Below are 26,825 nucleotides of genomic sequence, written 5' to 3'. Positions count from 1 at the left end.
TACTACGCGGCAGTAAGAAGGAACGATCTGGTAAAACATATGACAACATGGATGAACCTTGAAGACATAATGCTGAGCGAAATAAGCCAGGCACAAAAAGAGAAATATTATATGCTACCACTAATGTGAACTTTGAAAAATGTAAAACAAATGGTTTATAATGTAGAATGTAGGGGAACTAGCAGTAGAGAGCAATTAAGGAAGGGGGAACAATAATCCAAGAAGAACAGATAAGCTACTTAACGTTCTGGGGATGCCCAGAAATGACTATGGTCTGTTAATTTCTGATGGATGTAGTAGGAACAAGTTCACTGAAATGTTGCTATATTATGTAACTTTCTTGGGGTAAAGTAGGAACATGTTGGAAGTTAAGCAGTTATCTTAGGTTAGTTGTCTTTTTCTTACTCCCTTGTTATGGTCTCTTTGAAATGTTCTTTTATTGTATGTTTGTTTTCTTCTTAACTTTTTTTTCATACAGTTGATTTAAAAAAGAAGGGAAAGTTAAAAAAAAAAAAAGGAAAAAAAAGAAAAAAGACAAACAAGGAAAAAAAAAAAAAAGATGTAGTGCCCCCTTGAGGAGCCTGTGGAGAATGCAGGGGTATTCGCCTACCCCACCTCCATGGTTGCTAACATGACCACAGACATAGGGGACTGGTGGTTTGATGGGTTTAGCCCTCTACCATAAGTTTTACCCTTGGGAAGACGGTTGCTGCAAAGGAGAGGCTAGGCCTCCCTGTATTTGTGCCTAAGAGTCTCCTCCTGAATGCCTCTTTGTTGCTCAGATGTGGCCCTCTCTCTCTGGCTAAGCCAACTTGAAAGGTGAAATCACTGCCCTCCCCCCTACGTGGGATCAGACACCCAGGGAAGTAAATCTCCCTGGCAACGTGGAATATGACTCCCGGGGAGGAATGTAGACCCGGCATCGTGGGATGGAGAACATCTTCATGACCAAAAGGGGGATGTGAAAGGAAATGAAATAAGCTTCAGTGGCAGAGAGATTCCAAAACGAGCCGAGAGATCACTCTGGTGGGCACTCTTACACACACTTTAGACAACCTTTTTTAGGTTCTAAAGAATTGGGGTAGCTGGTGGTGGATACCTGAAACTATTAAACTACAACCCAGAACCCATGAATCTCGAAGACAGTTGTATAAAAATGTAGCTTATGAGGGGTGACAGTGGGATTGGGAAAGCCATAAGGACCAAACTCCACTTTGTCTAGTTTATGGATGGATGTGTAGAAAAGTAGGGGAAGGAAACAAACAGACAAAGGTACCCAGTGTTCTTTTTTACTTCAATTGCTCTTTTTCACTCTAATTATTATTCTTGTTATTTTTGTGTGTGTGCTAATGAAGGTGTCAGGGATTGATTTAGGTGATGAATGTACAACTATGTAATGGTACTGTAAACAATCGAAAGTACAATTTGTTTTGTATGACTGCGTGGTATGTGAATATATCTCAATAAAATGATGATTAAAAAAAAAAAAAAAAAAAAAAAAAGCCAGTAGAACCCTCCTCCTATTATGATGATGGAAACTGTCTGGTAGGCAAACTGCACCATCCATCCTTGAGAACCACGAGCCAACATGGGGCACAGCATGCCTCTAGAAGTTCTCCTTGTTTAACGATGGTACAGAGTTGAGTGTCTCCCACTAGCCTGGAAGCTCCATGGACCCTGTACAGAACCATGTCTGGTTTTCTTCCCTGTTGTCTCCTAGGGCTTGGGACAAGGCTTGATATTGGTCAATTCTTAATAGACATCTGCAGTGAGTTGTTGGAAAGACTTTAATACAGCATTAATTTTTCATAACTTAGTTAAACTGCACTGCAGAGTTTGTTGTACACAGGGTCATATTCAAAATATTTAACAAATAGTACTTTCACAAGCACTGACCTATCAGAACTTAACTTGGAGGTTCTGGAGGTCCCCCGATATCCCAGTAATCTTTAGTCACTGACTGATAGGGAAGTCCAGGGCATCCCAGGGATAAGGATCAAGGAGACAGGGAACAGCAGGGGGTACGGGGTAGCGTCTATTGATCAACCAAATTTTAACAACCAGTAATGTGAGACTAGAACACACTTCTGAATGGCCCAGGGGCTATTGTGCAGGGTGCAATTTAGCTTTTTTACAACCCCCTGTAAACTATTAGTATTAGTTAGGGCTCTCTAGGGAAACAGAATCAATGAGAGATATCTATGAATATAAGATTTATAAAAGCGTCTCATGCAGCTGTGGGTATGCATGACTCCAAATTCCATAGGGCAGGTAGCAAACTGGCAACTCCAATGAAGATGTTCGATGAACTCCTCAGGAAACAAACTGGCAACTTCAACGAACTCCTCAGGAAATGCTTCTCTGGTCAGCCAAAGAAGAAGTGAAGGTCCTCTATCTGTCTCGCTTAAAAGTCTTCAACTGATTGAATTAAATCCAGCCAACTGCATTCTCTCACTGTGGAAGACACACCCTTCGTTGACGTCATCAGTCACAGCTACAGCCAATTGACTGATGATTTAATAAACCAGCCTTCTGGTTTATTAACTGGCCACAAACATCCTAGCAGCAATGGTTAGGCCAGTGCTTACTTGACCAGACAGCTGGGTACCATCACCTGGCCAAGTTGACACATGAACCTAACCAGCACACTATTCATTCCTTGACCAAATATGGTGCAATGTCTTTATAAATGGTCCTCTTCTGGCTTCCAGGCTTTCTCACATATTTTTCCATAAGTCTCTCTTCCTCTTGCTTAGTCAATTGTAGTCCAGAGTATTCAATAAAAGAGTGAAAAGGAACATTGATGTTCATCTTGTGTTTCACGGAAGTAATTCACAGACAAATGCCACTTCCTCTGATGATGCCTTCCAGCCTCCTTTTCTCCTGCCTTGAAGTCCTAAAGCCCAAAGTAATAATTCTTCACTGAGTCTGCTGGTATTCTGCTTTCCAATTCTTCTAGGCTGAGCAATTAACCCAGTAGGAAGGAAGGGTTCATGGCAAATGTTTAGGCTTCAGGGGATCAGGAAACCTGGGTTTTAGTCTTGCCTTCTCCGCAGCTGGGTAATTTTAGGCAAGTAGAGAAAAAGCACACATTAGGTTACATCAACCGTGAAAGGAGGGGTCTGCACTGACTGCTCTCCAGACCCAGAATCCTTTGGTTTTGTCTTGTTTGATGTTCTCCTGGGTTGTGGAGGTGGAAGGTGTGTTCCTATTTCAGTCCCATGCTCACTGCTTTGGCTGTGTGTGGCTTTCCTCTCGCCTCCACGGCTGGCGCCCTTGACCCTGCCCATGGGAATCCTGGGCTGGCTCCACTCTCCCTTGGCTTTAGCTAGAGGAACTTCCAAGGAGTGGGGACCTCCAGCCCTGGACCTTCGCTCAGGTGTCACCCATAGGAAAGCACGGCAATGTCTCCTTCTTTCCTCCTTCTCTTCCACTTCTTTCTTTCTCTCTCTCTCTCTCTCTTTCTTTCCCTTCCTTCCTTCCTTTCTTCCTTTCTTCCTTTCTTCCTTTCTTTTTCTTTCTTTCTTTCCTTCTCTCTCTCTCTGTCTGCCTCCCTCCCTCCCTCTCTCCCTCTCTCTTTCCCTTTCTTTCTTTCCTTCCTTCCTTCTTTCTTTTCTTTTCTTTCCTTTCCTTTTCTTTCTTTCTTTCTTTCTTTCTTTCTTTCTTTCTTTCTTTCTTTCTTTCATTCTTTCATTCTTTCTCTTTTCCTCTCTCTACACTCTCTATGCCCCTGTCCCTTTCTTTCTTTACATCCTTAGCCCTGGACCTTGTCAGTGCACTTGCTTCAACTGAATGGGAACAAAAATGCTTCCTTCTCTGTAGTCAGACAGATGCTTTCTTACTCTGTCTGGGTCCTTGAGGAAGTTAAACCTCTCCTTGCCTCACTTTCCTCGTTTGTAAATGTAACATTAATTCCCACCTCATTAGGAGAATTAAATGAGATTATACATGCAAAACACTTACCGCAGCATTTGGCAAATGGTAATTGCTCAAGGTTCATTATTATTTCTTTTTTTCCCTTGCAGCAAGTTAACTTGGCTCGTTGAACTCTTACTAATCTGCCCTGGAAACTTTGCATTCTTTCCTTCGAGCATTTAAAATACATTAGCAATTTACTTGCCTAATTTTCTTTTTAGATTCAGCTGCCATTCCCATTCCTTCTCACCAACACACAGGTATCTCAGCCTTACTGAAGTATTTGGAGTTTCCTAGGCTCATCGGACTCTGTCATACTTCCTTGTCTCTGCCTTTGCGCGTGCCTTGTCCAGCAGGCACTCTTCCCAGCGTTTGCCTGGTGGGGTGGGAGAAATGCCTATTGGTAGATGTTTCAGAAATTGACTCACATGCCACCTCCTCTGGGAAGCCCTCCCTGACTACCACTCATTCCCAAGGCAGAATTAAGTGTTTTTGGGCTTTGTAGATACTGTTGTCATGGGGCTTATACCATGGTGGTATAATTACTTCTTGTCTCCTTATCTCTTTTTCTAAACTTGGATGATAGTACCCGTATCACAGGGCTTTTGTGAGAAAGTAATTTAAATATGGAAGGTGCTTAGAAAAGAGCCTAGAAAATAAATGCTGTACAACCGTTTGCTCTTTATTATTTAAGAATCTCTGTGATCAAGCATGCCCTGTAAGGTGTAAGGCAAAGCTTTGAAAACTGGTGCCATCTGAGCTTGGCTTTGAAGAATAAGTAGATGCTTGCCATGTGGAGAGGGCAGGACATTTTGGTTGGAAGAACAAGGCCAAGAGGGTGAAAGACCAGATGTTTGGGTTATTAGCCAGGATCTCACACACAGCAGATGTACAATAAATGGGCAATATGTTATTATTAAGTAGTGTTTTACATCAGCCAGTGTGGTCAGAATGCAATGGTGGGAGGGCAGTGACATGGAATGACTGCAGTGGAGAGTGCAACATGCTAAGGAACCAGAATTTTATTCTTAGTGACGTCTCTGGATCTGGGTTTTAGAAGGGCACCTTGTGGAGAATGCAGGGTTATTGGCCTGCCCCACCTCAATGGTTGCTAACATGACCACAGACATAGGGGACTGGTGGTTTGATGGGTTGAGCCCTCTACCATAAGTTTTACCCTTGGGAAGACGGTTGCTGCAAAGGAGAGGCTAGGCCTCCCTATGGTTGTGCCCAGGAGCCTCCTCCCAAATGCTTCTTTGTTGCTCAGATGTGGCCCTCTCTCTAGCTAAGCCAACTTGAAAGGTGAAATCACTGCCCTCTCCACTATGTGGGATCAGACACCCAGGGGAGTGAATCTCCCTGGCAACGTGGAATATGACGCCTGGGGAGGAATGTAGACCTGGCATCGTGGGACGGAGAACATCTTCTTGACCAAAAGGGGGATGTGAAAGGAAATGAAATAAGCTTCAGTAGCAGAGAGATTCCAAAAGGAGCCGAGAGGTCACTCTGGTGGGCACTCTTACGCACAATATGGACAACCCTTTTTAAGTTCTAAAGAATTGGGGTAGTTGGTGGTAGATACCTGAAACTATCAAACTACAACCCAGAACCCATGAATCTTGAAGACAATTGTATAAAAATGTAGCTTATGAGGGGTGACAATGGGATTGGGAAAGCCATAAGGACCACACTCCCCTTTGTCTAGTTTATGGATGGATGAGTAGAAAAATAGGGGAAGGAAACAAACAGACAAAGGTACCCAGTGTTCTTTTTTACTTTAATTGCTCTTTTTCACTTTAATTATTATTCTTGTTATTTTTGTGTGTGTGCTAATGAAGGTGTCAGGGATTGATTTTGGTGATGAATGTACAACTATGTAATGGTACTGTGAACAATCGAATGTACGATTTGTTTTGTATGACTGCGTGGTATGTGAATATATCTCAATAAAATGAATATTAAAAAAAAAAAAGGGCACCCTGGCAATGCTATGGAGGATACAGAGATTAGAAGGGAAAGAGAGAGGGATGGATCAAGACTGTTGTTGAGATTAAAGTCACAGGGTGGAGTGCGAGGCAAAGGAGAAGGCAAGGCTGAAGACGATTCTGGTGATTTCCTGGTTTGGGCACCTGGGTGGCTGTGCTGGCATTCATTAAGATAGGAAGGCAGGAGGAGGAACAGGTTTGGCTGGGGGTAGGTAATGAGTTCATTTCTGGGACAGGCTGAGTTTGAGGTGCCTCAGGGAGGTTGAGGCAGAGGTAGTGAAGGCAGTGGATGGATGAGTCTAGCTCAGAGGAAAGGGCAGGGCTGGCCTTACCGATCTGAAGTTTCCTCCTTGTAAGCGAGAGCTGCACTGTGTAAGTGGTTGAGTTCACTCAGGGAATGAGTGTGAAGTGATAGGAGAAGAGGAACAAGAGTGGAATGCTGGGAAGCATCGACAGTAAGGGGCCCACAGAGGAAGGGGGTCGACACAGGGATGGGCAGGGGTTGACGAGGTGAGCCCAGACCATGGCTTGAGCAAACGGAATGCGGAGCAGCCTTCAGAGGGCCCCTCCTGGACTTACCGCCTGATAATCTATCTGAAGAATATTGTTGCTTGCAAAGGGCAAGAAGGGATTTATGATCTTGGAATCAGAGTGCTTTGGAATTGGAAAGAATCTCAGAGATTTTATGGTCCAGTAGTTTTCAGGAAAAAAAAAGGGTTTAAAGCAGACAACCCATTAAAAAAGCGAAACCTGGTGTCAAGTCCCAACAGATGATAAAATGATAAACACAGAGCTGCCGTTGTTGAAGCTGGGGCTGGGTGGCTTCTCCCAAACTTCTAGCAGCAGCCCATGCACCGATTCACCCAACAAATATTTATTGGGCATCAAATAAATGTATGCCAGATCCTGGGCTCAGCTCTGAATATTGTTGTGTATGAAAAATAGTCCCTGCCCCTGAATCTCAGTGTTTCTTGATCTTGGCTATTCCTTAAAACCACCCAGGGAGCTTTCAAAAAATCCCAGTGCCCAAGCTGCACCCCATTCAATGAAATAAGAATCCCTGGCAGTGGGGAACCAGCATCAGTAATTTAAAAACCTCCCCAGGTGATTTAAATGTGCAGCCCCCATTTGAGAACCAGCTACACATAGACAATCTAATGAACTAGAGTATTTCCCCTGAACCCAAATGTCAGAAACCTTGAGCCAGTTCCGTCACCTTGTTTTATCCATGAGAGTCCTGGAGCCCAGAGGGGTGGACTTGGCTAAGGTGGACAGTGACTGAGCTGGGCTTAGGGCCTCTGTCTCATGGCTCCCGGGCCAGTGTCCTCACTTCCTGCTCCCCCAGTGGCCTCAGCAGCCGCTGGGAGCCGCTGGCCCTTAACCTGGTTGGTCACACGGCTTTGATGTTAAGTAAAAATCCAGTGAATGATCTGCATTGTTCTCGCTTTTCACTGGGGCTGTCTTCTTTCTGTGTGAAAAGCAGCTGAATTCTTTCTCTAAATAGGGTATTCTTCATTCAGAGGACGCACAATGGGCCTCTTTCACGGGCAATTCAGTCTCTAGTAACAGAGACGGCAGTACCTGCCAGCAATCTCCTTGTGAAACTGGCATGCACCTGCTTCTGACAATGAACGGCAAGCACTGACGCCTGGAGAGATGGAGGCCCCACATAGTGCGGTGGGCTTCCTGAGAGCTGGGGCTGCTCTGACACCCGGAGGTGAGAACCGACAGCAGGACAGCCTCTGGGAGGGCTCGGAGCTCTCACTTGGGTTTCTGGGAGTAGCAGTCCCACAAGAGGCTGTTGAGGCCCTTTCTCTATCCGGCTGCCCCAAAGCGGCTGCTGTTTAACCGCTGTTTAAGCTGAGAAGGGCAGTGGAGGTAGCTGTGTGACCTTGGATTAGTGGCATAACCTCCCTGAGCCCTAATTTCAGGCTGAGAAATTGGGGATATAGGATTGTGGTGAGGATGAAATGACATAATGTATGTCAAGTATGGTGCACCCATTATGTACCAAGTATTAGGCTAAGGTCCCTTATACATAGTATATATGTTAATCTATAGAACTAAATCAGCAAATCAGATCTTATAGGTTATTTCCCTAGTTTAAAAATGAAGACCAGAGAAGCAAAGTAACATGTCCAATGTCACACAGTTATGGAAAGAGCTGGACTTTGAACTAAGGCCTCACACAGTGAGACGTCAATACCGTATTAACTTTAACTATATTACTAGACATGTTTAGAATTCAGATGTGAGGGGAGGAAAGATGGCACAGGGAGTGGGGGAGGCTTTTCTTATTACTTTGGAAGTTATAGTCAGAACCATGGTTTTTAAGCCAGCAGCTGTGGAGTTCCATACTGGGAATAGGGGAGAAGGAATTCATTTTTGCCAGGGACCTACTGTGTGCAAAGCCTCTTTTGTATGCATTATTTAATCCACAGGAATGAATCTGCAAGGGTGTTATACATTTATATCCCTATTTGGGCACGAGGATGCAGTAGTTCAGAGAAGTTAAGCAAAATGCCCAACATCAGAGTAGGTGTTGAAGTCAGACTTTGAACTGAGGTCTGTCTGACCTGAAAGCTCTGACCTTTTTGCCTGGGCCTTTTTATTTGTGTCTTGTTGACCCTGAAAAATGAGGTCACTTCGGTGTGTGCGGTTTACTTGTTCACTTCCTTCAGGGTTTCATCCCAACTCTCTAGGTCCTACAAAAGTCAGGAAACTCTCTAGGTCCTACAAAAGTAGGCTGTGTCCTTGGCAGCCACATTGGGAGGGAAGTGGCACTGACAATTATAACTACGCTGATTGGACACAGCATTCCAAGTGCTCAATATGTTCTGAACACCATTGCAAGAACTTGACATACATTATCTCATTTAATCCCCAGTGGGGCTCCTGTATGGTTGGGATACTCTTTCTGTTTTTGCAGATGGGAAACTGCAGCACAGATCAGTTCAGCAACCTACCTGAGGTCCCACAGCTAGTCATGGTGGATCCAGCATTTGAACTGTGCAGTTGGACCCAGGAGCCACTTGGCAGAACTTGCTGGAGGATGCTGTGGTCCTTGTGCCTCTTAGCCTGGCTTCCAACTGGCCGCTGCCACATGAGGTGTTCTGTGGGGAAATTTCTCTGGGGAATGACTCTTTTTCCACTTTATTTTGAGGCCACAGTTGTTCCTGGTTTGCGGTGTTTCAGAGAGAATGTGAGAGGGCTCTTACTCCCTCCTGCTGTAGGTTTCCATGGAATTGGTCCTTGTTTAACTTGGCCCTGACCTGCACACTTGGCTGGGTTCTCAGGCCTCCTGAGTCCTGCCCGGCCTCTCAGGGTCCCAGAGCAGAGTTTGCTGCCCTCCTTTAATGAGGTGGGAGCTCCCTCGGGAGCAGGTGGTCCCCTGTGCTCTCTCGGCTCTTTCTCAGGTACCACCTGCCTCTGCAGGCCTTGCCTTTCCAGACTTTGGGTCTGGCAGCTGGACTCAGATCCGGCCCTGGGTGGCTGGAGAACCCCTGTGTGGCTCTGGCCAAGGAGGGAGCCTGACATGACTCTTGCCCCAGAGAGCTTAGTCATCGTGGGTGCAGCACAGCAGCATGAGGTTCTGTGCTGTGTGGCATGCACCGCCATGCACGAGGGGCTGACATTTTGGGGGAGGGAGACCTAAAGGGTATTCAGTCCTCTTACTTTCAAGTAGCATTCTTTCTGCCCTTTATGTTCTCTACTTTAAAAATATTTCTGTCTGTTCTAGTTTGCTAATGCTGCCAGAATGCAAAACACCAGAGACGGATTGGCTTTTATAAAAGGGGGTTTATTTGGTTACACAGTTACAGTTTTAAGGCCATAAAGTGTCCAAGATAACACATCAGCAATCGGGTACCTTCACTGGAGGATGGCCAATGGTGCCTGGAAAACCTCCGTTAGCTGGGAAGGCACGTGGCTCGTGTCTGCTCCAAAGTTCTGGTTTCAAAATGGCTTTCTCCCAGGACGTTCCTCTCTAGGCTGCAGTTCCTCAAAAATGTCACTCTTAGTTACACTTGGGGTATTTGTCCTCTCTTAGCTTCTCTGGAGCAAAAGTCTGCTTTCAACGGCTGTCTTCAAACTGTCTCTCATCTGCAGCATCTGTGCTTTCTTCAAAGTGTCCCTCTTGGCTGTAGCGCCTCTTCAAAACATTACTCACAGCTGCACTGAGTTCCTTCTGTTATGTCAGCTCATTTATATGGCTCCACTGATCAACTTAGACCCACCACGAGTGGGTGGAGCAACACCTCCATGGAAATTATCCAATCAGAGTCATCACCCACAGCTGGGTAAGTGAGAAACACTCAAAGAACTACAATCTTATCAACACTGATAACATCTGCCCACACAAGAGTACATCAAAGATAATGGCATTTGGGGGACACAATATATTCAAACTGGCACACTGTCTTAATAACAAGAAGAGCAACAGTGACTTATTGAGCACTTACTATGTGCCAAACTTTACAAACATCCTCTCGTTTTAATCCTCTTAGCAATTTTGAAGGATCAGCCTTGATTATTCTATTTTTATGGCTGAATAAAATGAGTGTGGCGAGATTAACTTGCTCAAAGGCATGTAGCTAAAATGTGGAGGAGTAGGATTTGAACCCAGGGCAGTTTGACACCAAAGCTCTTAACCACTATCCCATGTGACTTCCCACTTCTCTCTTTGTCCAGAAGCCTGAAGTTTCAGGTGGGTGGGTAGGAACGTATGCCATTTGTGTGAGAAGGGGAACTATTCTAGTTGCTAGTTTCTCTCTGCCCAGACTATGTGCCCTCTTATCTCTTAAATCTGAGACCAAGGGTAATCCTGCATAGTGCATCTTGGGAGAGTGTTAAAGAAGTCTCAGTCTCTCTCTCTCTTTCTCTCTCTCCTTGAAGGGAACAGCCCTGTCCTGTGTGAATGTGCATGTACACACGTGGGTTTGCCTGCCCTTACTTGCTTCTCCTGACAGATAGCTGGTCCTGTGCCTGAGTTTGATTCATTTCTAGAGAAAAACAATCCCAACTTGAAGATAAGAATTCACTCAAGCAAGATTGCAAGGTGAGATAACGTGCAGCTTGAAATGAGTTCATTTAAACTGGTGACTTATTGCACCCAGGAGTTCTCATGTGTAAGAGGTGAGACTCAGTCTGGGGAGGCTTGCAGGGGAAGCTGGAAAAGCAGCCGAGACCTCTAGGGAGAGCCTAGGCCTTCCCAATGCAGACCGTCTGCCAGGAGCAGAGAGTGAGATGGGGCTGCTGGTGCTAGTCTCAGGGGCCATCCATTCTGTAGTGAGCATTTCCCATGTTTGTGGCCATCTAGTTTCTTTGGATACTCTTCTTAGGGTTGCTTCTGCAATCTGAGACTTGATTCTCCCAGTGGAAGAGCCAGACACCTGCTTTCTCAGCGTCCCTTGCACCTGAGTGGGGGGTTATGGCCTAGGCTGCTTCAGTGAGACACCTCCAAAACAGATTTTGATTATGAAGAAGGCAATATGAGGAAGCTGGTGCTGCAAGGGATCCATTTTCAGGGTCCTGGCAGTCACTGTGGGCAACCTGCATTCTCAGTGCCCAGTGGTGGCAGCAGTGGAATCTTTGCAGGGGCAGGTCTGCAGTATGGCTTGAGTGTTACTACAGAACTTCCATGTCTGACTCCTTGACTCTTTTGGAGATTTGTGAGCTACCTGTTTGCCTTTAAATTTGTTGAGGTTTGTTTAAGAGTCCAAGATATGGTCCATCTTGGCATTTGGTCCATGGATGCTTGGAAGAATGTGCATTCTTCAATTTCTGGGTGGAGTTCTATAAAAGTTGATTAGATTATGTTTGTTGATGGTGTGTTTGAGTTATATATTCTTGTTGATATACTGTTTACTTGTTCTATCGATTGTTGAGAGAGGGATGTTAAAGTCTTCAATTGTAATTGTGAATTTGTCTATTTCTCCTTTCAGTTCTATCTTTTTTTAAACAAAAATTTTTTATCTAACACATTCTATATCCACCTGTTTTAGTTTGCTAAAGCTGAGGAAATGCAATATACCGGAAATGGGTTGGCTTTTACAATGAGGATTTATTAACTTACAAGCTTACAGTTCTTATGCCATGAAAATGTCCAACTCAAGATATCAACCAGTGATATTTTCTACCTGAAGACTAGCTACCAGCAAACTCAGGGTCGACTGTCAGATAGCAAGACTCATGGCAACTTCTGCTGGTCCTTCTCTCCTGGGTTTCAGTGCTTTCGGTTTCTAGCTTTAGTGACTTCCTCTCTCGTTTCTCTGTGGCTTTTTTCTGTCTTTTATCCTCTTATAAAGGACTCCAGTAAAAGGATTAAGACCTACCTTGAATGAGGTGAGTCACACCTCAATTGAAATGACCTAAACAAAAGGTCCCATCTACAATAGGTCTACACACACAGGAATGGATTAAAAGAAGATGATCTTTTCTGGGGTACCTACAGCTTCAAACCACCACACCACCAAATATATGGCTCTATCAGTTTTCAATTCACATATTTTGCAGCTCCATTGCTTGGTGTATACACATTCAGGGTTGCTATGTCTTCCTGGTAGATTGATTCTTTTTAGTATTATGTAATGGCCTTCTCAGCTTTTGGTCATTTTCTTTGTTCTGAAATTTACTTTATATGAAATTAATATAGTGGCCCTTCCTTCTTCTGCCTAAAGTTTGAATCATACATATTTTTCCATCTTTTTATTTTCTGTTTGTTTTGTTTTTCACTTCTCCATTTTCCTTGATTCTGCCTTTTTTGTGGGGTTACTTGAACAATTTTTAGAATGGTATTTTTATTTATTTACTATGTTTTTGACTGTATATCTTTGACAGCTTTTTAAAATAGCTGCTCTAAATGTTACATTGTATATACAGAACTTATAACATTATATATACATAGCTTATCTGCTTGTGTTGACATTTTACCAGTTCGAGTGAAGTGTAAAAAACATCTCGTTATGTCCCTTTACCAGTCCCTGCTTATAATATAACTGACTTAAATATTTACTCCATACACATTTGGAACCATATGAGACAGTGTTATAATTTTTGCTTCAACCATAAAAAATAATTTAGAAAACTGAAAGACTATTGTTATTTATCCACATTTTTGCTTTTACTGTGTTCTTTCCTGATGTTCCAAGATTCCTTATTTAACGTTTTCTTTCTCTTTAGATAACTTCCTTTAGCAATTCTTTCAGGGTAGGACTGCTGATGACATTGTCTCTTAGTTTCCTTCAACTGAGAATGTACTTTTTGCTGAATATTGTATTCTGAGTTGACAGTTCTTTTCTTTCAGCACTTGAATAATGCTTTGCCACTTTCTTGTGTACTGAGTAGTTTCTGATAAGAAATCCGCTGTAATTTGAATTGTTTTTTCCATTATAAGTAAGATCCTATTTCTCTCTCACTGCTTTTAAGATTTTTAAAATCTTAAGTTTGACTGTGATGTGTCTTAGAATGAATTCCCTTGTGCTATGTGTCCTGTTTGGGGTTTGCTGGCCACCTTCTTTGATCTGTAGGTTTATGTCTTTTTGCCAAATTTGAGAGGTTTTTATCTAGTATTTCCTCAAATATTTTTCAGCTCCTTCCTCTTTCTCCTCTCCTTCTGGGACTAATGTGAATGTTAGCTCTTTTGATCTAGCAGGTTCCTGAGGCTCTTTTCATTTTTTCATTCCAGTCTACTTTTTCACCATTGTTCAGACCAGGTTATTCCTACTGTTCTATCTTCTAGTCCACTGATTCCTCTGTCCCAACCATTCCATTGTTGAGCCCATGCACTGGGTTTATTTTGGTTAATGTAATTTGCAGTTCTAAAATTTCCATTTGGTTCTTCTTTATATCTTCTATTTATTTGCTGAGACTTTCTACTTCTTTTCTGAAACTTGATATTTTTTCATTTGTCTCAAGTGCATTTGGAATTTTGTGTTGAAACCTTTTTTTGATAGCTGCTTTAAAATCTTCATTAGGTAATTCTAACACTTCTGTCATCTCAGTGTTAGCATCTATTGATTGTCACTTTTTCATTCCAGTTGAGATTTTTCTTGATTCTTTGTATGAAGAGTTATTTTCTGTTGAGATCTGGACATTTGGGGTATTCTGTTATAATACTCTGGATCTTATTTAAACCTGTTTTAGCTGAATTTTTTTGACACTGCTCCAGCAGGGGAGCTCCCTTTTTCCTGCTAGATGGGGGTAGAAGTTCAGGTTCCCCATTGGCCTATAGTAGCACCCGAGGAGGGGAGGGCTCCTCACCACTGCTGTGTGGAGATGGGAGCTCTGGTTCCCCACTAGGCCTTCATCTGGCTGGAAGGGGTGGGAGGGTCCCATTATTGCTGCCACTGACATCACAGTGAAGGGAGGTGGCCACCAGGTGGTGGAGAAGTCCTAACTCTCCCCTAGGCCTCCTTTGATATCACCCCCGTGGGGCGGGGATAGGGCCCCTCATTACTGCTAAGTGGAGGTTGAAGTCCAGGCTCCCCATGTGGTCTCCATTGTTTGCTAGAGATGAAAGTCCCAGCTCCATACTCCGATACTATCTGTCAGGGGAGGGGAGCTGGGGAGCCTTGCCACAGCTTGGTCAGGTTGGAGGTCTTGGTTTCCCATTTGGACACTGTTTTATCCATTATCATCTAAGAGTTTTTGGTCTTCTTGCACTGCCCCTTTCCTGGTCCTTTGGCTAGAGAGAACAGGCTTTGGTTGGGGCTTTTGTAGTTTGTGTTTATTGGAGTTTCTGGATTGTGGGATTCATCAACTACAAGTCTGGGATATATGATGCAAAAACAAAACTATGGAAACTCATCACCATGCTGTTTCTTGAGCCCCAGGGCCCTAGCTGGTCTTCTTATGTTTGTTTATACATAATGTCTCTGGTTTTTAGTTTTACTCAGTGGGAACAGTAATAGAAAGTATGTTTGCTCCATCTTTCCAGATGCAGAAGTCCTAATATCCTTTAATAAATTCCATTTCTGCTGAAACTAGCCACAGGGTGCTCTGTTGTTTGCAGAGAACACTGACACACTGTCCCTTATTAGAGGACAGGGACAGAGAAGAGCTATCCCCTGAAGTTGGGCTCAGTGGTCTTGTCAACAAGTTTCCTGAATTGGGAGATCTCTGCTTTGCCTACAAATGTTTTTTCCCTATTTTATTCAAACCACATGCCTTGTCTTCTGATCATAACCAAAAATTTTTCAGTATGTTTTCTATTACAAAAGTAATACTGTTCCTAGTAGAAATACAGATAAGTACAACAGATTGTATTCCATACCAGAATAGCTACTGATAATATTTATATACATTGTAAATTTAATAAAAATGTGATTATGCTGTATTTTTGGTTTAGCAGCCCATCTTTTCACTTAATCAAATACTTTAATTTCTTCCCCTCCAATAAATAGAGTTTTAGATCACCACTTTTTAATGATTACAGAATGTTCTACTTGAAGGTTATAGTTATTTATATACTTGTTCCCCACTGTAGAACATGTAGATTATTCCCATTTTTTTTCATTGTAAACAATGCTGCATGGAACAACTTCATAGATAATCATTGCACATTTTTCTGATTATCTTAAGATAACCCCCTAGGGATGGAGTTACTGAGTTGCAGGGGATGTACATTTCTAAAAAATTTTTGATACATATCATTACATAGACTTCTCATGCAGCTTTTTGTCCTGGTCACATTTCTTGGCTCTCATTCCACTCCAAAGTGACCTCATTCACAGAGTACTAATGGTGTCCCACCTCTAGCCTTCTTCTCTCTGTCCACAGGTTCTAGCTTGTGGTAGGATGACATGATGAATTAATGCATGTATTGCCACCCCTTCATATTCCACTTGATTGCATCCTGAGGGCCTCTTCCCATTCAAGTCATGGTGGAACTTCAGAACGGAAGTGGCAAATGTTTTATTTTCAAGATCAAATGCTGAGGGTCCAGATGTAAGACAGTAAGATTCAAGCAGTAGACGTGATCAGCCAGTTCCTTCCCCCACCATTAACTTCTGATCCTCTAGACTAGGTAATGACTCTCTGGGCTGGGAAAGAAGAGAGATGGAGATGAATTAAGATGTTGTGATTTGAGTGGCCCTACTTTGTGCCTCCCGCCATCTCTGAGATGAATCTTGGCTCACAGGGTATGAAAGGATCTGTCTTGAAGTCAAAAGATCTGTGTCAAGCTTCCAGGGGTGCAGTGTGGGGAGTCATCAAGCCTCAGTAAGTTCTCTATTCCCCATAGAGAGTCTGCCATAAGTAGCAAAGCCAGTGTGGTGTGTCTAATGGAGAGAAGGAGGTGCAGAGGCAGTCTTCCAATTTCCCCGAGGCCTCAGAATGCCAAGGGTTGGGCATCCAAATGTGCCTGTGACCTCAACTTGGTGTATAGTGGAGGAGGAAGAAGAAAAGGAATTTTGTGTGTGTGTGTGTGTGTGTGTGTGTGTGTGTGTGTGTGTGTGTGAGATAGAGATAGAGAGAGAGATTGAGAGAGAATGTGAGAGTTGGAAAGCATGTAAGCCCCATGCCTGGATGTATGTGGACCCCATGGTAGAAGATGGAGGGTGGGCTATGCTTCTAGGCATCCGATGAGGACATCACTACATCTCAGAGATTTGCCAGCAATGTTCTAAGATCAGGTGGGATACATTTGAAGCTAGATACCAGCATGGGACAAGACAGATGCAGAAAGAGGTAGCTTCCTCATCGCACTATACATAGAACACATATCACACCCCCTTCCACACACACATACTGAGCTAAAATGGTGAGAAAAAAATACTGATTTTGACTTAGTTTACTAATAAGAGCCAGGTTAATTATTCTGCACTGGCTTGAGTAGGGGGGGTTGCAGATAGAAACTATATTCAATTAGAGAGAAAGGGGGGAAAAAAAGAGAGAAAGTTTTGCTCTTGTGAGGTCATGTGACTGTGAAAATTCTTACTGGCTATGCTTCAGAAAATATGTTTTTCAGAATTGAACCTTTGCATATCTCCAAATGAAACTTCATTTTACTATGTCTATATTTTACATGTACAGTGGTTATCAAACTTTTTCAAGTCCCATTTTGTTTAAAGAAAAAATTTCAAGAATCACCAATATTATGCAACGCAAGTAAAAAGCGTTTGGCGGGGTGAGGAGGAGGCTTTCCACCAACACTCTGAAGTTCCTGATGGGGCTTCCTGGAACTCCTGGGGCTCACCTGATCTGGGGCTGCCATTGTTGGCCAAGGGGTCCCTTGGACATTGAAATCTACCCCATGTTTTTCTATTAAGTCTCAGCCTCTGGCACAGAGCTATGCCCAACTGGGGAAAGGATGTCCTTTTCTTTGCACAAAGGTGCATTCTGCTTATAAACCATGTACTCACAGAACATCATTCACCCAGAGGAAGTTTCTTTTCAAATTCATCCACCCAGATGGGACACCTTTTGTACACAGGTCTCATAAAAGCAGGGGATGGTCCTGCACGAATATACTTTGAAAACCATGGGCAAATCAATCATGTTTACCAGGACCTAGAATTTGGCTTTCTATTCTGAGTCCCCAGTTTGTTGGTAAATTTCAAAACAAGTTCAGTACCGTTCCTTGTCCCAGACTTAGGACATTTCTGCTTGAGTGTGGGCCAGAGGCCAACAGCCTATTGGAAGAGCAGTGGGTACGACTGATCCTGCCACTAAGCCATGGAGAGACGTGTCTGATAAGACCTCCCTGGGCAGAATCCCTTGTTGTGACTTTCACAGGAAACAAGAGGGTAACTCTGCATATCAGAACAAGGAGACCAAGGGATCATCGATTTAATGAAACATGCTATTTTACAATGAGGGAATGGAGATCCTGAGAAATTATGGGTTATGCTCAAGACCACAAGCTGTAGCTGGCGGCGCCGGGACTTGAACATGGAATTTCCTGGCTATGATCCTGGGGCTCTGTGGTTGTCTCTGTGATGTTGGAAACCACATCGCCAAAGAAATGATGGTGTCTTTCTCACCGGCCCCCTTCTCCCAATGAAAGTTTTTGATCTAATAGAGATGCTCTAGCATGGTCCTACCTCTAGGGAGGGGAAGCCTGGCACCTCCTGGGGAGTCTAGAGATGTGCTGTCATGTGATGTCTACGAAGGGGGCAGAGTGTACCTCAATGGTTTCTGGAGCTAAAATGCTTCCTCAGTCTGTTCCGACGCTGACTCAGCCATGGGAGTCATGTCTCACTTCCTGGGCTGCAGCATGGCCACCCCAAACAACAACAATAATAATAACAATAGAATGAGGCTGAGCAGCCTCATCATGTTGTTTGGTCTGGGCCGTGCACCTTTGATCTAGGATGCTGCAAGCATGTTACCCACACGATCCAGTGGCTAGTGTCATTATCTCCCTTTTACGGATGGAGAAAATGAGGCCCAAGAAGTTCAAGCCAGAAGCTCAAGGTCAGGCAGGGCATCATTACTGGGGACATGTGAGGAACTCAGGTTGCTGGCTCTGAAATAAAATCTCTAGGCACTTAACAGGCTTTTGACTGGCAATGACTGCTCTTTATGAGGGCTGTATATTTTTATAAACCCTGCCATAAAAGTGAGTACCGATCATTAGACTTCATTTCAAGCATGTCTTTCATAATCTGGAAATGCTGTGAGAATGGGGCAGACACTCCCCTGCTCTGAGTAGCTGATTCTACAGTCCTCTCAACACCGAGGGAGGCCTCTGATGACTCAGGGAGTTGGCCTAACCTTCCTCCACTGTCCTGGTTTGCCAGGGCTGCTGTGAGAAATACCACAGGCTAGTTGGCTTAAACTACAGGAATTTATTGTCTCACAGTTTGGGAGGCTAGAAGTCCAAAATCAAGCTATCATGGGATCATGCTTTCTCAGAAGTTTGCAGTGTTCTGGTGGTGACTTGCTGGCATGGTAACAGTCTGTATCTCCTTCACCGGAGGCTGTAAGTCTCCTTCTGTCTCCTCCTCTCTGTGTTCAAATTTCCTCTGCTTGCGAGGACTCCAGTCTTAAAGCCCACCCTGATTCAGTTTATCCTCATCTTAACTAATAGGATCTTCGAAGATCCTATTTACAAATGAGTTTACATCCAAAGGACCAGGTGTTAGAACTTGGATATGTCTTCATGGAGCATATGATTAAATCCATAACATCTACCAAGACTCCAAGCTGGCACTGTATATGACAGAAGGAACATTGGTCAGAGTCTCAGGGGATCTCAATTTGGACAATAGCTCGGCTTGGCTGTGCCACCTTAGGGAAGGGACGTGGCTTCTCTGGGCCTCTTCCACATCTTCAACTTTGATGTGGGGGATTTGCATCCAATCATGGATATCATGTTTTTAAAACGGATTCATGGTTTTGTGAAAATCCATCCTACCACAATTTTTATCCAAATTGCTGATGTCTCAGAGAATCTGCCTTTTTTCCAGGTCTGAGAATATACCATATAATTTTAATTGTTTCTGCTCTCCCTCCTCCACCACTGCCGCCTCCTTCTGCTGTTCCTGGTGCTGCTTGTGTGCTTGTTTGGTGTGTACCTAGTACCTCTTTTGTGAAGTGGCAGCTGAGGAGACCCGGGTTCTTGACATGGCTGACGAAAAACCCAAGGAAGGAGTCAAGACGGAGAACAACAATCATATTAATTTGAAGGTGGCAGGGCAGGATGGTTCTGTGGTACAGTTTAAGATTAAGAAGCATACACCACTTAGTAAACTAATGAAAGCATAATGTGAATGACAGGGTTTGTCAATGAGGCAGATCAGATTCCGATTTGATGGGTAGCCAATCAATGAAATAGATGCACCTGCACAGTTGGAAATGGAGGCTGAAGATACAATTGATGATGTGTTCTAGCAGCAGACGGGAGGTGTCTATTAAAAAGGGAGCCTGCTACTTCATTCCAGAACTCTGTTCCTACAGACCAAGAGTACATTCTCAATTGGAAAAACCGCAATTTGGTTCCACCGCATCCTGACTACTGCAGTATAGTTTTCTCTGTTCTTTCCTTTTACCCTTCCCTGTTCCTTTATTGTACATAAAGTAATTGGTGTATGTGCACAATCATATTGCCCTTTTTTTTTTTTTAACTAAATGGCCGATGGTATGTTTTGATTGACATCAAATGGAAATAGGATGGGGGAAAATATTGGTTCTGAGAAAATACACCCTTTCTCCATTAGTGGCATGCTCATTCAACTCTTATCTTTATATTCCAGTAAGTTACTTTGCTCTCACTGTTTAACAAAAACCAACAACATAAAAAATCCTTGCATACCTTGTTTGATTGGAGAACTTTAATGTTTTTCATTTATCATTATAAAACCAAGGACATTTTTATAACTTTTTTGTACATAGCTGTTACATGTAGGGCAATCTGTCTTTAAGTAGGGAAAAATTACTATAAAAGAAATGAACCCTAGATAATTTTCCCTTCAAGTCAAGCATCTTGTTGTTTAAATAAACTTCTTGTTTTTTTTTTTTTAAATGATTCTATGTTATCCTTTTCCCCCAAGGTTTTCAAACTTTTTCAAACAACATGGATTCGGTCAGAGTTCACTGAAGGACATAGACACTACTCTAGGTATTTCAAGCAGAAAGGGATTCAGTTCGGGGAATTAGGAGCTTTGACAACTGTTGTAAGGCTGGAGGAGTGGAAGTTGGGAGGGAATCCCTGCACTATTTCAAAGCCATACCACTGTAGCTGAGATATATTGATCAGGAGGCTGCTACCTCTACTACTTTCACCACCCCTGGAGCTAGTGACTGGACACTGGAATGAGGAGCCCAGCTGCTGACATGCCCATAAATACTCATGTCTCTATTATATTGCTGCATCATTCAAGGGCACTGTTGGCTTGCTTCCAGAACCATGACTTCAAAGACATCTGGGAAATGTTGAGCTCCTGTTTCTAGATCTTGAAGTACAGGGAATGAGAAATCCATTCCAACAGTCATATTCAGCAAAATCACTTTGTTCAAATGCTGTCTTATGTGATGGATTAGTCAGGACAGAGTCACAGATGTCTCTTTGGGCTGAGCCCACTTTTGAAAGATAAACTCAGAAAGGTCTGTCTAACCTATAGGAGAGGAGTGGTTGACTATCCTTTCCTGGCTTGAGGCCAGCAGCTATGGACTTGGAGTCTGAAGATTGATTTTGAATCCTGACTCTGCCACATACTCACTGGCTGTGGGATCCTGGGCAGGCTGTGTAACTGATCTGAGCCTTAATTTCTTGTTTTATAAAGTGGGACTTACACTACCTCCACAGTGTGCTTCAGGGGAAGAATGAAAGAGATCATGGTTGGCAAAAGAATAAAGACGTTTTGCATAGTCTAGAAACTAAGCAAGAGCATACACAGAACTTGGAAAATATATCTCTCGTCGGTTAAAAAAAAAACACTATTTTCTGTTCTGTGTGGAATCTTCACTAGAATGAATGTATGATTTTCTGTTTTAATGGGGGTCTATTCTGCTTTCTTGGCATGCTCGTGCAAAGACTTTTGCCATCTGGGAGACTTGGGATGTCTCTGCCCTCTTTTCTCCTCTGTCAGTTTCATTCATTCATTCGCTCATTCATTTATTGCCGGGAATGATGGTAGGTACTGGGAAGACAGTGGAGAATAACACAGGGAAAGCATCTGATCTCCTGATGCTTACATTCTGGAGAGCAAAGCAGTAAAGAAATGCAAGTAAACAAAAGTATGCAAGTGAACAAATAACTGCGTAAGATAATGGAGATTGTGATAAGTGCTATGAAGGCTCTCCAGTAGGGTGATGGGATGCAGAGCGCATGAGGTGGGCACCACTGTAGATCTCATGGAAGATCCTTCCCAAGGAACCAGCATCTGGGCTGAGACCTGCTGGATGAGAAGGAGCCTGCTGTGTGCAGGTCCAGGGCAGTGTATACCTGGCAGTGGGAACGTCATGTGCAGAGGTGCTGAGGTGGGAAGGAGCCGAGGGTTTGAGGATTGCAAAGGTCAGTGTGGCTGCAGTGTAGGGAGACATGGGAGAGCTCTAGAAGTTGGGGTTGAGGAGGAAGCCAGGTTCCAGATCTTGTCAGGCTGGAAGGCCAAAGTAAAGACCTGGGGGATGGTTGGGTGAGGTTGGGCAAGGCAGGGCATCTTGGTACCTGAGATTTCTGCCCTCTTTGTGGGCTGTGATCAAACCCAACAGTAAAAGAAGCACTATCAAGGACCTATAAAGGACATCTGCGTGATCTTGGGCAAGGTACTTCGTGTTTCTGTACTGTGTTGGGTGGGTTAAATGAGAAAATACATGTTAGGCTCATGGTATGTGATCAGTGGACCCAAGCTCCTTTTTCTCCTTTCTACTCACTGTGGTCTCTCTCTCCGTGAAATAAAGTGTTGGACCAGCTCTGAAGCCCGCAAGCCTCTGAAGTTGCTGCAAGGCTCAGAGAGGATGAGGAAGATGCTGAGTTGAGGGGTAGGCTCTGGATTCTCCATTCTAGTTTAAACCAGGGCCATCCCAGGTAGGATTTGGTTTGGGGGAATAAAATGTGTTCTGCTGTTAAAATGATCTCTCAAATTCTTTGGACTGGGTGAGCCCTTGAATCTCTTCCCACTGACACATTATGATTCTGAGAGAGAGTAATGCTTGCAAAAATTCCTTTAAAAATAACAACACGCTATACGAATGTGAAGCTGTATTATAATCATGATCATTTTTTCACTGTGATCTTGGCTTTAATTTTAATCAGAACAGGTGGAAGTATCAACTTCAATAACCCTTCCCAATAGCCCCACCAAATTCTTAAGAAGCCCATTTAAAATGATATGGTTCATTCATAAGGCAAGAAACTCCTATCTTTTCTTTTCTTGGGAAAGGGTATGCTTTTGCAATTCAACTCAGCACTTATTTTTTATTTATTGATGTACTGTGTCTAATACAGTGATAGAGTCTTCTCTCCCTGTGTCTCTCTGTCTGTTTCCATATGTTTCTGTTTCATAGGAAAAAAAAAAAAGATCATCAAGACCTGATGTTTCAGTAAGATTTGTAAATATTTTACCTTGTATATAAGGTCTCAAAACGTGCCATAAATACCAATATTGCTAGCAGATATCTAAATACATGGTAAAAGGATAAAAACAGGTATGGTAATGATGAACCCCAATTTAGGAAAATACTTAAAATGATTCAGCATCTAGAAACTGCCAAGTAATCAATAATGAATGGATGACTAATGTTGAACAGAACTAATGAACAACTAGTTCTCTCTGGAGGTAAGAGATTAAGGAGGTGTGCAGGGATTTCAATGTTAATGTTTTATTTCTCAGGCTGAGTGCTTGTTACATGGATATTTGTAATATTACATACTTTTTAATGTTTGAAATAGTTCATAATTTAAAAACTCAGCCCAAGTACTGATGTCTGCCTTCAAGGAACTCACCAGCTAGAGCTAGGATAGAAAATACTAGCTAACATTTGTTATCCTAGCCCCATCATTTTTTGGCTATGTGCTTGAGCAAGCTACTCACCTTCTCTCAGACAGTGTCCTCATCATAAAATGGGGACAAAACAATTTGTACCTCACAGAGTCCTTATGAAGATTAAACGGGGAAATCAATTTATAGCACTGAGTGCCTGGACTACAAGTGCCCAAAGACACATGCACACACTATTTTGGATCTGCCCAACAACCCTAGGAAGAAGGTGTTACTACCACCATTTTCAGATGAGGAAGCAGATTCAGACAGGTCAGAAATGGAAAATGGGGTTATTGAGATTTGAACCCAAACACCACTCTTTTTCTCTTTCTCAAACTGAGCCCTAGAGGAACTGTAAAATGGAATTTACCTCTCACCTATATTTCCCTCTCTTTTGCCTCCTTTGTGTCCTCCAGACATCCAGGACCAGAGGGACATTACAGTGTTGACCTCAACACCGCAGGGTGCTGTGTGCACACTTGGCCTTGGGCTCCATGAGTTAGTATAGTGTTGCCCCAACTCCGCTCTGTGGCCAGTCAATGTGCCTCATGACTTTCTATTGCCAGAAGGGAGCTAAGCTTGCTCTCAAACCCTGCTGACAAATGCCGCTTGCCTTTCCCAGAATGCCCGTGGGCAGTGAGAGGCATAGAACAACCAGGTGTGGCCTGATCTTGGCAGCCATCTTGCTTGGTGTTAACAAAGAGTAATTAAGTCATCCTACGAAGCTCAGCGGTGGAGGCTAAGGTTGTGGTTCCAAGAAAGCTGGGTGAATGCCAAGGATACTTTGGCTTCATGCTGTCCTTGCCCTTCACATTTTCTTTCCTCAAGGCTCAGTATAGGGGAACAAGTACTCATCCTGGTACAAGAAGACTTGGGTTTGAAATTGTCTCCTTACTTACTAGCTGTGTAAACTTGGGCAAGTAACTTAATCTTCCAGATCTGCTTTCTCATCTTAAAATGGTGATAGTAATTTCTTCTCACCTCAGGGTTGTTGAGCTGCTCAAATGATATAATGAATTGAAAGCCTTTTTTTTATGAGCTTTTATTATGAGTCCAGATAGTGTTCTATAGACAAGGAGGCAGGAACTAAAAAAGGAGAATTCCAAGGGCTGGACTCATCCCATTTCTTGCAAGCAATCCCCTTATCCCCCATAACCCAACTCAAAGTCACCTCAGTTAGACCAAAGGAGATTGATTGCCTTAAGTCCTGTACTTTGCCAACAACTCATGTCATCTTAGGGCTGAAGTTGCGGTGGGGGAGGGGAAGAGGAAGGCAAGTGGTATTACAAAGTGATGCTTTAAGAAAATCCAGGGCAATTCTTGGAAAGGGCACTATCATGTAATGGAATGGGACATCCAGTGGCATAGTGGCGTGACTTTCGGGGAGCTGCTTAAGCTTTCTGAGCCTGATTTTACCCATTTATAAATCAGGGGTCATAACACCTAACTTGCAGGATTGTTATAAGGATCAACTGAGATGGTTCATGTAGAGATGCAACCCAGGCTTGGTAGATAGTAAGTGCTCAATAAACGGCAGCCATGAATAACTAGGCATCACTGAAAAGCACTGCCCTCTATGAAAACAGACCCACCAACATGCTTTTTGGAGCCATCTCTCTCCATTTTTTGTTTCAAGGCTTATGAGGATGTTCATTTGACCCAGTATACAAATTTCAAGGGTAAATCTTCCCTCTGTGGAGTTTGCACAAAGAGTGCCTTGCTGGGGCTTTTTCTAAGGGCTTGTGACTTTGAATAGCTACTTGGTGCTGCAGAGAAGGGCTGGTAGAAGTGAACATGTTTTAAAACGTCTGACATCTGACAATGTACAAATCTGTACACAGAATATTCATTTATTCAAGAAAGAATTGGTGCTCCATACAGAGAAGCAGAGACTGGGGTAAAATGAAGAACGAGGCATGGCTCCTGCCTTCACAGAGCTTACTGGTAAATTCAGTAGAATAAGGGCTCTAGTTGGGTAAATGAGGGCTGAGCTGCACATGTCCTTGGAGAGGTGAGAAGGCAACTGTACCTGCATGCCAAGAGACCTGGGGGTTTTGGTTCAGGGTCTGCAACTGGTGTGACCTTGGGCAGATCTCTTTTGACTTCTGGGCTTCTGTTTTCCCATCTGTAAATGGAAGACTTGCACTTGATGTTGTACTCTTTAGGTCCTTTCAACTCTCACATTCTCTCTCTCTCTCTCTCTTTCTGTCTCTCTCTCTCTGTTTCTCTCTCTGTTTCTCTCTCCCTCCCTCCCTTCCTCCCTCCCTTTCTTCTGTCAGGATTGGGGAGAACAATGAGCATTCTGGCTCAAAGTGTGACTCAGATATTTCAAAAAGGAAAGGGCTTAAATAGGATGTTTGTTTTTGTTAATTTTTTATCCTTCTTTGGGAAAGTATAACTCATCTTTGATTGAATAATCATTGATTTAGTTAACATGGAGACTTCCAGAGGAAATGCTCACTGCTTGGAGAGATGACTAAAATGACTATTAAAAAACCAAAAGGAGAATGAATTTTCTTTAAAATCCCTGTACCACAAATGGATGAAATGTTACTGTGCATGCAGAATAGGGTGACCTCTCCAGGTAAATTCTGGTCATGATCTACATGGCTTCCCACAGGGAAGATTTTTCTCATGGATGTTCCATTTTTCAGCAGGTATTTGCAAAGAAGCTGCATCTGTCATTTCGTTTGGTCTTTACAACAACCCTGGTGGGTGGAAGTGAACGGCGTGGTGACCAGTAAGAGATGGCAGAGCACCCAGGGACAAGGAGGAGCAGAAAGACTTTACCACCCCTAGGTTAGTTGAACCTAGTGGGTGCTGGAGCCAGAGGAGAGAGGCTAGTTTACCGGAACTGTGGCCATAGCTGGGGGATACAGATCCTGCCCCAAACTGGCTCAGTGGGGAGCGAGTGGGGGAAATAAATGGCTTACATTTCTCTCCTCCTGTCCTTCAGTCTCCAGCTGGTGCCTTCCATTGGCTGAGTGTAACTAGAAGCCAGAGGGAAAAAGAGATTGGTGATGCAGTTCACAGAGGTAAGCCCCTTGAGACAAAGAGCAGGGCGTGGAAAAGCCAAGGACTGACACTGAGGGACAAATAGAGAATAACCAGCATGGGGTGAGATCAGGAGTTCAGTTTTGGACATGGTGACTTTGCCCAAATAGAGCACAAGTAGAGCTGTCGGGAAGGTAGTTAGATGTCTGAGTCTGTAGTTCACAGCAGTGGGAGATGTAAATTTGGGAACCACCACTCATGAGATCAGTTAGGTTGAAAAAGATTTATAAGGGATCTAAGAGAGATCACATAATTGCTGGGAGAGCTAAAGGTACAGACTCTAGACTGAGCAGCTGGGAAAGACTCCCAGAACACATACTGGGAGGAACCTGCCCCACCAGGAGGCTACTGCCCACTGCTTAGTCGCACTCTCGGCTGCGATCCGCACCAGCAAAATGAAGCCCATGACTTGCCTCTTTCCGCCATGTAACTCAGTTCCAAAGCAACC

The 26,825-nt window shown here is 43.4% G+C and overlaps 1 long non-coding RNA gene and 1 pseudogene across 1 annotated transcript; both read left to right on the top strand.

Moving 5' to 3' along the window:
* Window positions 1–7,514: 7,514 nt before the first annotated feature.
* Window positions 7,515–26,358, top strand: LOC119537846. Its single transcript, XR_005217471.1, has 3 exons — window positions 7,515–7,617; window positions 25,981–26,122; window positions 26,280–26,358. It is a non-coding gene; the product is annotated as an uncharacterized LOC119537846 (long non-coding RNA).
* LOC119537845 lies at window positions 19,467–19,757 on the top strand (annotated as a pseudogene).
* Window positions 26,359–26,825: the final 467 nt, after the last annotated feature.

This window comes from Choloepus didactylus, chromosome 6 (genome assembly GCF_015220235.1).
Source record: "Choloepus didactylus isolate mChoDid1 chromosome 6, mChoDid1.pri, whole genome shotgun sequence".
NCBI lineage: Eukaryota > Metazoa > Chordata > Mammalia > Pilosa > Megalonychidae > Choloepus > Choloepus didactylus.
Note: the sequence above shows the minus strand (reverse complement) of the source record. Positions and strands in the feature narration are given on the sequence as shown.